Source organism: Alligator mississippiensis, chromosome 3 (genome assembly GCF_030867095.1).
Source record: "Alligator mississippiensis isolate rAllMis1 chromosome 3, rAllMis1, whole genome shotgun sequence".
Lineage (NCBI taxonomy): Eukaryota > Metazoa > Chordata > Crocodylia > Alligatoridae > Alligator > Alligator mississippiensis.
In genome coordinates this window covers 213,216,688-213,234,674 of record NC_081826.1, presented here as the reverse complement: position 1 = coordinate 213,234,674, position 17,987 = coordinate 213,216,688, and positions in this window count along the sequence as shown.

Genomic DNA, 17,987 nt, shown 5'->3' with positions numbered 1-17,987 from the left:
TTGTCAGCTTAATGGAATTTGTGGACAGTTCCAAATTAAAACTCCTGACAAAGTACCATTATAAGAATTACGTATTCACTTTATTTCTGTAGTTCTGGACACCACTCTGCCATGACTGTGCAGCTGACAAAGCAGGGATTTTCATTCATTCCCCTAGTCTTTGGTTTTCCAATATCTTACAACGTATTAAAATTGACTTAGCTTCTTTTCTGAGAGCACTTTCGTTTTTGAAGTGCTATAGAGAAATGCCAACCATGAAACTGTTCAAGCAATTCAGATGGGTTGCAGCCTATGGAAGAAGCTATCTGAAAGAAGCTGGCAGAATGACTGTAAGGTACCAAAAATCTGCAGCCAATGTTCAGCTTGGCTTCTGAAGAAATGGATGTGCTTAGCTATTTAAACTTGTATATCAAACTGCAGCAATTCAAGTAACTTTATCATGTTTATACAAGTGAGTTATAGTTCACTATTGCAAAAAGGCATCGATTAGAAAATAGGAGGTTTGGGAGACTTCTACAGCCTCCAATGCCATAGAATTCTAAGATCTAAAGAACCAGGTTCAAAAGCGCAGAATAAATTCCTGGTTCCACTGACTTCAGAGGCGAGATGTAACCTATTCCGCAGCTTTTTAGCCAAGTGTTAATGAGATGCCAAGCATGATACCATAGATAAGCACTTGGTTAATATTGTCCCTAGAGGAAGCTTACACATGCAGAAAAAAATAGGAAACTTAAAATTTCCATCTGAAAGCTGTTTGCTCTAAACTAAAAACCTATGATGCTTCAGAGATTCCTATTGACAGGACTTGTAGTGGAAGCATCTATACTTATGGAATCCAGGGCCAGACGCTTCTCGGGGGAGGAAAGTAGCAAATTTTCAAAAGTGGTATCAAAGACTGGGTTAATCCATAAAACAGAAAAGTACTTCCACAGGGAAGGGAAACCAAGGAACATGTGGTAAGGAGAGAGTGATAGAGGAGACCTCTCTCTTCCTTTTTCCCTGACCCTGCAAGATGTGGAATTAAATCAAAACACAAACCTCATATCATGGTTTGCACCAAGCAATTTGTAACAACGCCACCTTTCACAGAAACTGGGTACATCTACATGTGCACTTTACTGTGGAGTTGACTAATTAGCTCAGCAGTAAAGCATCACCATCTACACGTGTGCCAGTATTAGGGCGCAGTAAATTAACTGACTTAGCCATAAAATAGTACTACTGGGGACAGTACAGTCTTACAGCAGAGTCATTTACTGTGCTGAAACGCACATGTAGACGGTGACTGGAGTTGGCTGGGGCACAAAGTTGCTAAAGTGCAGGGCTGCCTCCGGCACAGTTAAGTCTGGGTTAAGTCACACCTATATGTCATTTTGCATGCTCATTTTTTTAACTCAAGCTTTGAAGTTAGAGAGCAAAAAAGAAACGAAGGCACCTGAGCAACTAGTCTGCCTTTCAGAAGCAACAAGTACAGACAGCTCTTACCGAAGTGAACATAAGCAGGCAATGCCCAGCATCTTTAAAAATCAAGCCACGTAACCACATGCAGACACTGGGTTGAGTTAAGGCACCTAGGTTGAAAATATTGGTCTGGTTTAATTAATAAATGTCCGAAGAAGAGAGTGCACGTGTGCATGGCTTTTTTATTGCTTTAACAGTTGAATGCATTTATCTTGAGGCAATTTAAGTATATACATTAATGTTAATCTCTTTAAACTGAAATGGATTATACAGAGAAGGAGAAGCGAATGTAGTAAAATGTATTTGAAGGGACTGATACAAAAATACCTTTTGAAGGGTTGTTTTCTAATAAAGGTGGAACAGAGCTTACTTGGTATGGCCCTGATCAGATCCCACAGAAGTAAATAGGAATTAACTCCCATTAACATTAAACCATTAACTTTAATGGGAACAGGATCTGAGCTCTCTTCAGAGCAATACTTCAGGAAAATCTTTTAAACCTGAAAGAAACTACTCTCATTAGAAAAATATATGACAGAGAGTTGCCTATTTAGCCCTGATCAGTAGAGATTGCTTACAGTGCTCCCAACAAAATACATATTTCAAACTATTTACTGTACATTCCACTCAATTCAGTCCCTCACTTCTTTGTGTTTAATTCCTGAAATCAAATAGTTTATATTAAACCAAATACAACTTCCATGCCAAAGGAATCTGATAGATTGTCAGAGGATGATATTCATTGGCTATGGAAGTTTGCTGCACAGTTAACAAAGGAAAATGATCAGTTCTGAATGAGAGAAGAAGAAAAGCTCAAGTAAAAGCACATAAGATAACAGAATAAAAGACACGTTTTTCATAGACAATAGTGGTACAAACCTCTCTCAGCTGTGATGGTGTGTCCCCATCAAGCCTATCACAGACTAACTATATATCTTGGTCAGATTAACAGGAGGAGATATGACTGAAGTGATAGGAAGGTTTTGGGTTAGAAAGAGATTCATAAAACTCAGTAATAAGTATCAGTATGGAATAAGTTACTAAAAAACACAACAACAAAGATCACTAAAACACCCAAAAGAATCAGTGCCTCATGCTGGCTTTGAAAAAAAAGGATTTTAAGCACTATTGAACTTAAACAATTAAAAATTACTTGTATTTGGTCTCTTACAAGCCAGTGCAGATTCAATTAGTCCTTAAGACTGTTTAGCTGACTAACGCACTCTATTATAAACATAGTTAAAGAAGCCAATGGTCAGATTAGCCCTTTCCATTTTTTAAGATGTGAAAGGGTTGCATTTTAGTTCAACAGTCTCTTCTCAAAAATTGAAGTCAGAGCTGCAGCTATGAGAACTACTTAAAACTACTCTAATTTCATTAAATAAAAAGCTTTTCAAAAACCAGTTATGGTTGCTAAGTGACAGTGTACTTAACAATCATGTAATTTACAAAACCCAGGCACTCAAAGCAAGAAAATGAATAATTAAAGAAATCCATAAATCTTAACTCTGCTTGCCTACCTACTGCTACATTAATCTTTCCCAGTACAAAGTACAAATTTCAGCACAACACATTTTAATGTCTTGATTCCAGCCAGGGTCTAGATATTTTATTTTAAAGGATATAGATAAATGGGAAACTGAATATATTCATCAAGAAATTAAATTCAAAAGAAATTCCAATTGCTGTTTCTTAATAAATATTTAGTAAAAATTATGTGAATTTTATTTTTGTTATATTTGCTTATGATCTTGGATTGAGGCAGATCAATGTGTTTCATACAATTTATGCAATGTGTTAAAAACTAGGCCTGTACAAAACAGCTAGTATTTGCTTTGGATTTAGATTCAGCTGATTGATTTGGGGGACAGTGATTTGTTCCGGTGATTCGAATCACTGTCCCGAATCAATTCGGCCAAATCTGATTCGGCAATTCAGCCGCTGCTGAATCCGCCGAATCTCTGAATCAAATAGGCCCCATCCCCCGCCCGCTCTCCTAGCTGTCAATAGCTGCCCCGCCTTGTCCCAGTGTCCCGTTCTTAAAAAAACCCTGACCTCACTGGCTGCTGCCAGGTGGGGGGACGATTCTCGCTGCCTCGTGCTATGTTGGGGGAGCTCTGCCACAAGCCCCCAGAAGTCCCGACGACCGCTGCAGCAGCCGGTGAGTAGGGGGCTTTTTTTTTTAAAGCGCCAGGATGCTGGGGCCAGGTGGGGCAGCCAGGGGCTGGGGGAGTAGGCGGGGGATAGGGCCTGGTGGGGGTCCCCCCATGGTCCCCTCCCCCTTCCTCCAGCCGCCCCTTTCCCCCGCCCCCTACTTACCGGCATGGAGTCCGGGTCCAGCTCCCTGTGGCAGCAAGCAGGGACTGCCCCAATTTCCAAAGCTCTCTGAATCTTTTCTGAATTGATCCAGACCTTTTTATCGGTCGCCCGATTCGATTCGGATTCGGAGATTTGGCTGCCAAATCAGACTGAATCTCCTCCAAATTGAATCAGGACCCGAAGCTTCGTAGAGCCCTATTAAAAACCCATGAATTGGACTCCCTTCAAAAAGAGAGGTTAACATTTTTTATTTTTTTTTTTTTAACTAAAATGGGGGTGGGAGGGGGGGGAGGCAAAAGGAGAGTTTCCCTCTGGTCTGGTCCAAACATTTTTAAGAAAAGGCTGATAGCCTCACATTATGGCATGTCTCCAGGATCTGGGATCTTCAAGAAAACACACAACAAACAAACTTTACTAAACATAGAAACAAACAGGCAGAGACATAATTGCCAAGGATGTAGGTGACTTAGTTGATTCATGCCAAACACTTGCCAAAAATTGGCTTGGGAAGATGGGAGACTTCAGTGTCAGACCTAGACCTCTTCAGAAATGCTACCACACTAGTGTCTTCCACTCATGTCCCTTAACTCTTGGAAAACATGGCTAATGCTGATATTTCACGTTTGCTTCTGTGGGTATCAGAGTACTTTTCAAGGGTATACAAGCTTTATTAGGCCAATTAGTACAAATGTAGAGTTTTGAAGCATTCTAGCACCTTAGAGATCAGAAGGCCACTCCACACTTAAACATGCTACTCTTAATTGCTTATCTTCTCGTTTCTTCTCATCTAAAAAAATGGAGGCAGTAATGCTTTCCAACCTGTTGGGGAGAGTGTGATTCCTCTCCTAAATAAAGTTATCAGGTTATATACCAAAATATCTTTCAATGGAACTAAAGACTATGATATATTCCTTTGCCAGAGGCATTTTTGGTGGGAGCCGCAGGAGATAGGTTAAGATAAATAGAAAGAACAGTAGTGATATCATGGTGGGGCTCTAATCTAGACAGCCTAACCAGGAATATGAGATGGGTCCATTTTTGTTGGTTTTTTTACTAAATAATCTAAAGGAAGGCCTCAATGCTTATGGGAAACTCTACCAGAGATTTGTTGAGAGGGTATTATGGCAGAATATCCAACAAGTTCTTGGAATGCATTGGGCAACTTTTTTATACAGAAGGTGGAAAAAGAGAAAAGGAAAAAAGAGGGTTGGTTTTTCTAAACTGTTTGAGAACAGAAAAGGAGAAGGCAGTTTGGGTGACAGTGTGGAATGATAAGCATTCCCAATTCTTAAGAAAGAGGGAGAATAGTAGCATAAAGATAATAGGTGTCAAGAAACTCAGTCTTCAATAAACTGAGAACTGGTAGGTAAGATTCCTTGGGAAACAAGTTGAAGGGGAAAAAGGGTTCAGGGGAGTTGGCACACTTAAGACTATATTAAAGGCACAAGCTATCCCAATACAGAAAGAGAGGAAATACAGTGAGGGACCAACTGCTAAATCTTGAGCTATTCTATGATGAGCAGATATAACTAAGGACCATCCCAAATCCACTCCAAGTAAAAGGTATATTTCTTTGATCTAGCCTTCTCCAATACAACTATTTAACATTATAGACAGTTATTTAAAAACAGGAATCCTTCCCAGACAAAATGTTCTACTGTACACCTTGGGGTAAGCACACACCTTGTGGTAAGAGCACACACCTTGCTTGATGAACTCCTAGAAGGTGCTCAGCTACTACAAGGAAGAGCCTAAAAGAGCAAAACAGAGCAGAAGAATTTTGCAAGTCCTCGAGTCTCAGAAGAACACACATTTAGTTTTGCAGTGAGATCTAAAGTGTACCGCAGTTACACACATAGTAGCAGAAATTGTTTGTCAAGCAGCTTATTGAACAATGCAAGTATTATTCACTGACTGTTACGTTGCTGATATTATTCAGTCAACTACGCAGTTGCTAAGTAATGTAACATTTTGAATAATTAATTCAACAAGTAATTAGTTCAATGCATAATATAATTTAATTACCAGTATTTGTCCTCTCTAATTGCAAAGTACAAGCATTATGATGATAGGTCCACATGCAGCAGGAGTCGCCACTGACTGGATCAGATCTGAAGTGCATCCAGGTTATGGTTTGGTCTTTGACAGTAGCCAGAAACAGATGCTTTAGAGTAAGGTGTAAGTAGTGTCCTACAGGAGGCAGGCATCTACCTCCACATTAGGTTACATTCTGGTTAGTAATACTTAGGGACCAGAAGAATAAGATATAATATCCTTTCCCAGTTTTATAATCCATTACGCAATCTCTGACTCTTCTTCCTATCAAACTAAATCTCCAGTCCCTTATTCAGATTTTGGCACCTACCTCCTCTTACCCTCATGATACAATTGGGACAAGTGATACTTACTGGCTACCCAGACTGCTGCCAGTATATCAGGTCTCCATATTCTTTAAGGCTCTAAAATACAGTGTCCAGGCACAACATTCACTCTTGCCATTTATGGGGTGCAGATTCTCTACCCAGCACCTAAGTAGGACCTTGAAACCCACAGTCTATCTGCCCATCCCCAGGGTCCCTACTGACTCTACAGACTCCCACCCTTGCTTAAGCACACCCTACCTTTCCCAGAACCTCAGAGGAGATGTGAGCCTTCTGCTTTTCAGTCAAGTGCTTCAGGAGCACATAACTCTGAACAGATCCATACCAACATACAAGGTTAGCACAGCATTTCTGAACACCCCCCACCCCCGCTTTTATTTAAAAAAAAAGAAAAAAGTATGATAATACAGATCCTTAGAAAATGAACTTTCTAAATGCACTGTCCTTCAGTCTTTCTCAACATACCTCCAAGATCCTTGTAGGGGTGGAAGATGGACCTTCTTTGTTTTTTTGGTCCACGTGGTAAGAAGGATTTTATTAAGCTATTTTGTCAAAACATATATTAGTTGAACCCTGGAATTTTCATTTAAAACATTTCAGTTTTCACTAACTTTCAAGCAACTTGTAAGGCATAGGTCGCACAGAAGGCCTGAGTTTCTGGTGGGCCGCTGTTTCTTGTGCCAGCCATTCCAGGAATGTTAAACCTGCTGCTGCAAAGCTGAGGGTCTGAAAGTCCACAAGCCCTGAATCTAACCAGGGCCTATTGGATAGGGCTGCGCAAAACACCATTTCGTTTCAACGTCCGTTTCACCATTTTGAATGGACAGTGTTTCATTTCATGGTTTTGTTTCATTTCATTTTGAAGCACTGTCCCATTTCATTTCATTGAAACTGTTTTGCTGTTTTGACATGTTTTGACATTTTGCCCATAGACTGTAATGGGGAATCATGAAAATGCTTAAAACTTTCTCATTTCTTGCCTGATTTGGATGAAAATTGCAGGGATGGTAGCCTGTTCTGAAGTCATGAAGCCTGCCAATTTTCAAGGAGATAGGTAGAGATGTTTCTTGGAAACTGCATCTCAAACTACAAAAAGCAAAATTCCTGATACTTGCCGCAGCAGCAGCCTCCTGTCATCCAGTGTGTAGATTGGGGGGCCTGTACCCCCGGGAGGGCTGCAGGGCTGTGCCAGGCTCCTTCTGGGGGTGCGGGCCTCCAGATCTGCGCTGGATGACAGGAGGCTGCCACTGCTGCCTGGACCAATGTTGAGCGCAGCCCACACCCAGCGCCGAGCTCCACGGAGCTCAGCCCTGTGGCAGGAGACGGGCAGAGCTACGGCTGCTCTCTGATCGGCTCTGTCAGCCCCATGGAGCACGGTCCAGCAGCGGGAGGTGGGAAGAGCCAGGTCTGCGCTCCACCTCCCGCCGCCGGTCTGAGCTCCATGGGACTGCGGAGCTGCTCGGAGGGCAGCCCTGAGTCTCCCCTGCCTCCCAACACCGGGCTGCTTTGAAATTTGAAACGTTTCAAAACTTTCAAAACGTTCCAAGTGCCCTCATTCCGTTTCAAAGCTGTTTGAGAGCTTTTCGTTTTGTTTCGATTTTGCCGTTTCAAGCTCAAAACGCGTCAAAACAGCTTCGAAACAAAACACTCAGCGAAATTTTGCACAGCCCTACTGTTGGATTTCCAAGCTCTGTGACTTGAAGATAGGGCTCCTAGGGATTACAGTTCCAGGGCGGTCCTGCTATATGGACTGCCTTGGGCCAGAGACCCCAAGGTTTCTGGATGCTTTGTCTTCCTGGAGAAACAAGCACTGGGAATTTGATGTCGCTCAACAGCAGCCGTTTCCTGAGAGGTGTGTTCCTGTTCCAAATAAAATGAAAATAAAGTTCTTCTGCATGCAACAGTCTTCTCTCATTTCCCTGTTCACACTGGTTGACTCTCAGGTGTGGGGCTCAGTCCTCTGAGATGGTCTGTAATCCTTCTGCTGCACCATTTTTGTTCTCCATCACAGAGACATTTAGCCCTACTTGCCATCACTATGTCCAGGCTTGTAGATACAAAATCAAACTCAATCCTTAATGCTTTCAAGTTAAAAAAGACTTTTTGTCTCAGTCCTCCTCCTTGTCCCAAGCTGATGGTGTATATATTAATGGCTGGGTAGCAATATTTGCCATATTTCTCATGTGGCCACTATTTGAACCACTCAACTCAACAGAAGCTTTATTAAAGGAGCTGTAACTCCTTAAAGTACATAACTTTCCCAAAGACTTATTGTATGGTATAAAAGCAGACACATTATAACTTTGCATGCAGTTTAGATGGATATGTGCCAGCCACACCTTATTCACTTTGTGAGGCAATACATGTGGACCAGCAGGCGCAACACGAAATTCAAGTATACAAAGTTTGCAGAAACCTAGGCATGAACGTCAAGAGTCAAAGCAGCAGGAAAAGTAATTAATTAGTCACCAGCTGACCTTAGTTACCTGAGTGGGCCTGGCTGGTCAGGGGTGTAATTACTCCTAATTGCCTGCAAAGGCCTGGCTGTCTGCTTATAAACAGTGGCTCCCTTAGTATTTAGCAAGTTACTCGGTAGAGGGGGCATGTTTTCTTGTTTGGCTTTGTGCTTTTATGCCTAGGTTCTTTCTGCTGGGTGGTTTTCAGTTTTCTCTTCTCTGGGCAATGCCTGTTGGGTTCATACTTGTTCCTGTTTGCTAGCTTTTTGCTCTGGACTCAAGCCCAGACCAGAGCCCTGTCTTTTGATTGCTGGCTCCTAGCTTGTGTCTTTACTATCCTAGTCCTCTAGGTCAGTAGTCTTAGTTCTCTAGGTCACTGTCCTAGTCCTCTAGGACTATGTTGCCTTCCCTGAACTGCTTGGTTAGTGGCTAGTTGAAATCCCTGCTTCTTGTTCTTCCTCCCTGTTTTGTAGTACTACTCAAAGTGACTGCTTATGTCTCGGGCCTTTGCAGACACTGACCTTGTGACACACCTGCTCCTGATCCCCTGGCCCTAATCAGAGTCCTTATTTCCTGAGTGTCTGTTTCTGAACCCCTGGACTGTGACCTTCTAGGGTCAAGGTCTAGAGTCAAGTCCTGGTTGTGCCCCTGACCATATATCTGTGACTACATCTACAGAAGCTAATTGAAGAAACCAGTCAGTTTCAGGTGAGAAACTGGATTTGTAATCCCAGTATGTTACTCTGTATCCTGTTTGATCTGCCTTATGAATTCCATGGCATGGCATAGGGTTTAAAAAACAAACAAACCTGCTTGAGGACATGGGTAGTATCCCTTATAGTTACACGAAAGTTTAAGTTGAGAATCTTGGGTGACTTATTTTGTGGCTTTCCTTTAAAATCCTGAAATTGCTTATTTATTCTTCTTTTTTTTTTAGTCTTGAGGAATGTGAAGTGTAAAAGTAAGCTATGGGGAAAGTGACCTTTAAACTACAGTTTAAAAAAAAAAAAAAAAAAGACAGACAGAAAAAATTGGTACTGATACCATAGCTCCAACAGTCGAGCTTTCTGAGTTAAGTCCTTTGGCTGCCTTATTGAGGGTATCCCTGGACCAGTGATAAGGTGCGATGTGCAATTGTGTGGATCAATTTTCAGCTTTCAAAGCATTATCCAGGCTATCAAGTGGAAAGGTACAGTCATTTCCTCCTCCCTCCCTCCTCTCATCACTCTTGCCTTGATAGCAAATTGTTTTAGATACAAAGCATTAACTTTTTCTTTCCTTTTTTACAGTCACCAGAATCACAAGTTTTAACTAATTTTTCTGTCTTGCATGTTGAGTAGCAAGAAAATACTATAGTCATGTGGACTTCCATTCAAAAATGAATAGTTTACATTGCCTGAAGCCTATTTCATTCCTGCTATTGGTAATGCTGTCCATCACCACCAAGCAAGATGCAAAACAATCTGCCTTGACATAAATTAGTGTTAAATACAAATCACAAGTTTAAATCCCAAGTGGGCTTCCAAACAAACAGGCCTAGGGCCCAGAAAACCAGCACCAAGGTGGAATGTCTAAGCTTAACTTTGGGGGTGAGGGGTAGAATAATATGCATATATGTGTAAACAGTGAAGCAGTCATATCTCTAATTTTGCACATAAGATACAGTTAAGGGACTTCTGTGAGCTGTTTGTTACCCTGTGTCATGTAACAAACCTGGTCTTGGTCCCCATTAAGATAATGATAGTCTGTTAGCTTATCTTCTGCTATTATTCTCATCCAAACAGGATACTCCATCCTACAGTAGCCACTGAAATGGCTAATGTCACAGTGGCAGGGTAGACATCTTATTGTAGTCAGTAAAATTATGGTATAGTACCATATGCACATTTAGCCATGGAACAGACCTGTTGTATAACAGGCACCTGAAAAGTCAGGCTGACCATAGTTCCCGTAAGCAGCAGCAAAGTGTTTACCACCAGTTTTCCAAATTTCTATCACTGCAGCCCCTTCTACTCCTTAGTAATAATTAATCTGAAGTACCTGCCAGGAGATCCAAATGCATTTTGCATTTGTGCTCCACTGTGGGAAGTGGCAGCTGGCTGAGCGTGAAGTCAAACTGAGCACTTTGTGCTGTTAGACAATGGCTTGAGTTAGCCTTAGTGTGCCATGTGGAGCCTATTCACTTCTCCTGGTCTGGCTGTGAAATTGTTCACATGAGTTATAAAATAATAGGCTATTATTAAGTAACTGTTGACCTCAAAACAGCACACATCAAGGGAGGAAGAGGTTAATCACTCCTTTGGAGGAGTTTTTAGAACTCTGATGACCTCAGCTTTCAGCTGTTAGATAATCCTAGGGGATATGCTGTTTTGAAATGTTTCCTTTTTTAAATAAAAGTGTGTGGGGTGGGGGGGAGGCAGGAGGCTCTTTTTGCAGTAGCAATAAAATATGTTATGATGCATAGTCCTCAGAGAAGACATTAGTATTCAGGTGGTTGATGTTAATAGACTTCTTGGCACTGTGCATCATAAAGCACCTAATAAAGGGAATAGTTCTTTTTCCCCACAAATCACTGAACTAAGTATCATATTAATTATACAAAGAGGATAATGCACATGTGGGGCTTTCAGGAGGTGCTTTTCCCCTTTTTTCTTTTCTTTTCTTATGCAAGTGATGCAGTGACAAATGTAGGTGGTTTGAAAAAGAAAGCAAGAAGGCGGAATTTACATTTGGCATGTAGAAAGTGAGGGGTAAATGAGAATAACTCTTAGAGATGCCCAAGCACTGGGTCCTTTGTAAGTAGTATTCAAGGAATTCTCTCCCAAAAAGCACAAAACCATCAAGTCTAGCTCAGAAAGGTGTTTTTTAGTCTGTTTACTTTCTTGCTTTAGGCAGTAAATGCCAAGACTGTCACTCTTTCACCTTTGGTAAAGGAGTGTGAACCCTTATTTTTCAAAATGTCACAGAAGAAGGAAACCATAATGGCAGACAAACAAGCAGCCCAGGAGAACAAGGGAGGTCAACTAATTTAACATCAACCTGTCAAGTGTGCTTCGCTGTGCTTTGTAGCAAGCAGGGCTATGAAGTGAGATTTCCTGCCTCCTTCAGAAATCTCCATGTATGGAAAACAAGTTATTTTTCTATTTTTGGTGCTTTTTAGAGCCTACCTCCCTTTGCAGCTTCTGCTGGTCCAAGTTTAGAAAGACCTGTTTTGGACACTTATGATCTGAGGTGATCCTTTTTCACCCAGGTAGGCGCACAAACTGTGCAAATCCATGGAAAAACAACAACCAGTCAGGACTAAAGCCCTTCCACCCTTAGCTTAATGGTTAGGATGCTTGCCCAGAGACCTAGGCTAGGGACAGACATGCAAAAAGCCTGAGCCTGAACTGATTCAATCTTTGCAGGTTAGTCTAACCTGCAAAGCTTGAACTGATTTGGAGGTGGATAGACATCCCTTTTCATTCCAGAAATGCAGGCACAAGCCTGCAGTGGCTCAGGCTAGAAGTTGGGGGGGGGGGGGGGAGGCAGTGTGGGCACTAAAGCAGCCCTCCCTTTAGATCTATAGGGCTGAGCTGAGTGGGGAGCTGGCCAGACCCTGGCAGGACACTCTTATTATTCCCTCCCCCACACTCCCCAGCAGGGAATCTTTATCACCCCTAACTCAGTTTTTATCAACCCATTAAGAAAATAAAGCCTCTCCATTAACTAATGGAGCTCTTCTTAAACTGCTCTTCTAAGGAAGTACATTAAGCTACCTGTTGATTAGCTCCAAAAAACCTGTCTGCTTTGTCATCTCCCACAGCACTTATTAGCCAGCATGTGGTCTGCTAGCTAATGCTGAGAGGTCTGTGTAAGGCAGAGGGAAGAGGGGGAATAATTCCCGTTTAGCAGGGAGAAGCCAGGCAGATGCTCTGTGCCTGCAAGTCTCTACCAGAGCTGCAGCCAAGGAGCAGAGGGGAAGGGCCAGCCCTGCTGTGGAACAGAGAACCCCACCCAGCCCAGAGAGCATGCCAGGATGCTGGGGAAGTCTGGTTTGACTTAAACCAACAAGGGGTCTGGGACAGACATTGCATAAACTAGTATGACCCAAATCATTTAAGTCTGATACTATATTCAACCAGGTTTATTTCAAACTGGTTTATGTGCACTGAACATCTGTTCTGTTACAGGTTTAAGCCAGTTTCTAATCACTTAAACTATTTTATGTGAGGTTCTAGGCCAGTGTTTCCCAGAAGTTTGCTACTTAGGTTACACTTTTTCTTTCTGGATTAAAATTGGCAGCACTCCTCCCTTCTACACTTGAAAATCAGACTGAGGAAATCAGTGGATGCCAGTAATTGGAGGTGAGGGGTGGGGGGAGTGGAAGGAACCATGATAGTGCATAGATTCATAGATGTTAGGGCCAGAAGGGACCTCAATAGATTGAGTCCGACCCCCTACATGGGCAGGAAAGAGTGCTGGGTTCAGATGACCCCAGGCAGATGCCTATCTAACCTCCTCTTGAAGACCCCCAGGGTAGGGGAGAGCACCACCTCCCTTGGGAGCCCATTCCAGATTTTGGCCACTCTAACTGTGAAGAAGTTCTTTCTAATGTTCAGTCCAAATCTGCTCTCTGCTAGTTTATGGCCATTATTTCTTGTGACCCCCAGGGGTGCCTTGGTGAGTAGAGCCTCACCAATTCCCTTCTGTGCCCCCATGATGAACTTATAGGCAGCCACAAGGTCGCCTCTCAACCTTCTCTTGCGGAGGCTGAAGAGGTCCAGGTGCCCTAGCCTCTCCTCATAGGGCTTGGCCTGCAAGCCCTTAACCATACGAGTGGCCCTTCTCTGGACCCTCTCCAGGTTATCCACATCCCTCTTGAAGTGCGGCGCCCAAAATTGCACGCAGTATTCCAACTGCGGTCTGACCAGTGCCCGATAGAGGGGAAGTATCACCTCCTTGGTTCTGTTTGTCATGCATCTGCTGATGCACAATAAAGTGCAGTTATCTTTGCTGATGACTTTTCACACTGACAACTCATGTTCATCTTGGAGTCCACTAGTGCAGATGCAGGGACAGTCCTCCTCCGGGGAGGCAGTGCCAGACTGAACTAAGACAGCAGCCTTTCCAACAGAGCACGTGGAGCTGCTCTGCTGTGCACCCTGGGACCTGGGGGTGATGGGGAAGGGGCAGGGGGGAGTTGCAAACAAACTCCAGGCTGCCCTGGGGTACAGGCACAGTTAGGACAGAAGTGGGGGGGGCATGCAGGTGTTGGTGAGGGCTTCCTGGAGCTCAGCACTGTGGGGGTGAGGGCCAAGCAAGATGGCTTCTGGCTGCATGGGTGCAGAGCTGGGGGCACCACTAAGCACTTGTGTGTAGTGCAGTCATGTCCCCAGGGTCTGGTGGCATTAGTTTGCAGGTGCCTGGTCCTAGTGTTGCCACAGATTTCATCAGCCCCCTTTCCCCTGCATGCAGCTTGGAGCTGTGCCCTGCTCTATGCCCTACTCCACACGCATGCTGCGTTCCCTTCCTTAAAATACCAAAAATAAGAAAGAAAATTATCCTTTTAGCACGCTTCTGCTATTCTCATAGAATACTAATGGGCTGAGGCACACCCTTTGGAAATCACTGTTCTAGGCCTATCTCCCCCAAAAAGAGGTTTGACCCTCCATTTCCTATTCTCCAATAAAGTACCCTAACCTCACTGCCAAGAGCACCCATCTGTCTCCCTCCCCCTATTAAAACTGGCTTGTTGCTGTCTATCCAATGACTATGCCCAAGTAAGATATGGAAATATCATTGGGGGCAGGGGAGGGAGTCTGAATCCAGGTCCCCTTCGCTTCCAGGGCACCATCCCACTGAGCCACACTCCCTCTGGCTTGTTTTCCTTCTTGCACTATGTATCTTCCCCTTCCAGCTGCAACTGAACAGATGGAGAGTACTTTTGGCAATGCTGGGAAGTGGAAAATGCAGGTTTAAACCCCTTCTGGGAGAAGGAGAGACTATAACTTGTATCTCCTGCTACCTGAGAGAGGTTCGTGGTTATTGAACTATCGGGGCTAAAATTTTGGAGGGTTCTTTTCTTCCACTTCACAGTTTACATGCCTTCCCAGGTAAGTAGCGGTGAAAATCCTCATAAGTCATAAACTCATAGCTCCCACAGTGTGCAGCCATTACTAGATTGTGCGCAGCACCCTGGGTCTTGAAATGCCTTTGTTTTTACTTATAAAAGCCGTACAGTGTTTTGGTGCATGGATAACCTGCCTTTCTTTGCCTTAGTTCTAGTGTAGTTAAATAGCACTACCAGCAGGGCTCATTTAGATGAATGTGTCTCGCTATGTTCTGGTTCATAGCCCCCTAGTTCCTAAGGACAGCAATAGAAATATGTTGTTAAGTTATGGTCAGTGAAGCAATTCTGTAAAGCCGTGACCTTCAGAAAGCTGCAGCAAAAAAACAGCCTTACTTCCGAAGAGGGATGGGTCAACCTTTTAAAATATACTTGTTTGCTCACATACTCAGAGCAAAATGAACCTACCTTTACCTGTACCTATATAGGCACAGGACATGCTGTCCTTACCTCATCCTTTAGGATCTTGTATTTGTATATTTTAGGTAGTTCCTTTACAGTGGATACCCCAATCTCCAACAGAAATATATGAGCTGCCTGCTCTCTTAGAAGTTCAGCACCTTTCAGAGTCTGGCTCTTGTCTCACCACTCTAATGAGCCAGATTCACTTTAAAATCAAAAACAAACCCAAGCCTTTAGCCCACATCCTGGATGGGAGCTTGGCGGTCAGGGTTCTATTTATTTTACACAAGTATCTTGGACAACTTTTATTTTAAAAAATATATATGAATGTTAAGCAAAATTAAGATAAGGTGTTTAGAACAGGTCTAAGGTATTTAGAACAGGTGAGGAGTGCTCTTCTAACAAGGCTAGATCCAATTAAGAAAGTAAAATGTTCTATTCTTCCTTCCTGTCTCTCAATAAACATCATGTTCGTAGTGGACTGAACTAACAGCAAGCATCTATGACTGACACAATTTATGGCCTAGCTGTCCTGCATAGTAACCCACTTCAGAGAGCTTAGAGGAGACCACTGGAAGGTTAAGCGATAGCTGGCCTCCGAAGCTCTGGTGTATTGGTCAGTAAGAGCACAAGAGTCCCCATATTTCACCACTACTGTACCAGTGGTAAAGCAGAAGCCTGTTTTATCACAGTGCAAGCATACCGTTTGACACATGAGTCTTCAAGACGATCTTGTTAGCCTGCCTGGATGTTAGTTGGAATGAACTTGGGTGTTAAAAAGCCCATTTGTGGAAAGACTGATTGGATTTGTGCAGCTGTTCATTAGAACAGCCAGCCACCTTAGCGAAGGGAACACTTTCCCTGCTCACTTGTGGATTTGCCTCTCCTTCCATAGCCCTGCACAATATTCCAGGCCATATTCCATATGGAATCTAAATTATTAGCAACCCTGTGGTCTATATCACAAGATAGTCAAACAAAAAAAACCACACAAGTACTTACTCCATTTTTTAAAAAGTAGGCATCAATGTAGATAGCTGACTAAATTGGGTAGTTTGCTCTCCAAAGGTGAAGCCAAGGTTGCATAATAGCTAGACTGCCAGTTATTAGTTCTTAGTTGTTTTCTTAACAAAATAGTCCTTCCTGCAAATGAATCAGTAGGGGGGAAGCTGACATTGCATGTTCCTGCCTCCTTGAATCAAAACAGGTTGAACTAGAAAGGTCCGGGAGTGGGAAGGCTGCAGAAGGATTTAAGAAATCTATACAACAGTTGGATACATGTGTGTGAATCTAAGTTTCACAGGTTTTCCTTTGCCTTTGAGAGTGCTGATATGGGTATGGCATATAGCCTGTTCCCTCATTGCATACAAGTTCATCTGCTACTAATGCTGCTTGTTCCCACCTGAAGTTGTCCTTCCTAATCCTCCAATTGTGAATGGCATCACAGTCAAAATCACAAGGGATTATAGGTAATAAGCAGCAGGAACTAATGAACTTAACATTTTTTTAAAATTCTTTTTTCATGCTAATGAGCAAAGCAGTAAAGAATGTGAGAAGAGAAAGTAATTAAAATACCTACTAGAATGTTGTAATAGGGCATTAGTAAAGCTTTAAAAATCTTGGCCTATGGGTCCTTCTTCAAAGAGGTAATGTCTATGTAACATTTTGCTTCTGAGGAATTAGACATTCTTCCTACTTTCAATATGCATGCTACTTATTTGAAATGCTACTGAACAGCCGTCCAGTAAAGTCAAGTGAATGCACCACTTACAGAATATGCACTGAAGAAAGTAACACTTTTTCATGAGCCAGTTCAGTTAAAATTCTATGAGGAAATTCAACAAAAGGAAAATCCCTGACCATTTAGTAACAAGAGAGTTACGTGTTGCTTCAAGCAGTTGTCCTCACGTATGCCAAATCTGTAATGGACACTTAGGCTAGGGACAGACATTCAAAACCCTGAGCCTGAATTGATTCAGTCTTTGCAGGTAAGTCTAACCTGCAGAGAGTGAACCAGTGTGCAAGTGGATAGACATTTGGCACATGCCTGCTCTAGCTCAAGCCAGAAGCCTAGGGGCACTAGAGCTTCCACAGGGAAACTGAGCTGAGGGGGTGGGGGGTGGCCAGGCCCTGGCAGGCCAGCCCCAGTGGCTCCCTGACAGCTGGGAGCAATCCAGACACACAGGGCAGGCCACCACAGGGCTGCCAGGCCCCAGAGGGGAACTCTTTCCCCCTCTTCCCTCTCCCCCACCATTATGGGGCCAGGAGGGGGACCCTGTTTGGTGCGGGGTGGGGGCTCTTCTCCCTCCTGCTCCCATGCTCCCACTGGTGTTGGGAGGAGGGCTCTGTGAGGCTGCCCAACCCCAGATGGGGACTCTTCCCTCCTCTGCTTCTCCTCCATTGCTGTGGGGTGGGGAGGGGAGTGGGGGCTCTGGGATGCTGGTCAGCCCCAGAGGGGAACTCTTCCCTCCTGGGCAGGGGGAGGCTGTGTTCCATGCTGGGGGGAACTCTTTCCCACTCCTCTTCCCCTCAGAGGGGCAGTGGGAGTGCAGAGCTCATCTGGGTAGGGTGTGGGGTATAGCGTGTGAGGGAAGGTGGGGGGTATAAGGACCCCCCCACACACTCCCCCCCATGGCATGTAGCCCCACTGTCTGGCAGCAAATGCAGGCAGGGAGGTCAGGGTGCTTCTGTCTAGCGCAGGTGCGGCTCCGGCCAGCGCTGTGTGGGGGGAGGGAGTGGAACCTGCCTGATCCCTGCAGCTCTGTTCCCTGAGCCTGAAACTGCAGTGAGGAAAGCCCTGCACTGGAGCCAGCTGCTTCCCCCACTTCCAGCTGTGCAGGTCCTGCATTCTGCTGGGAG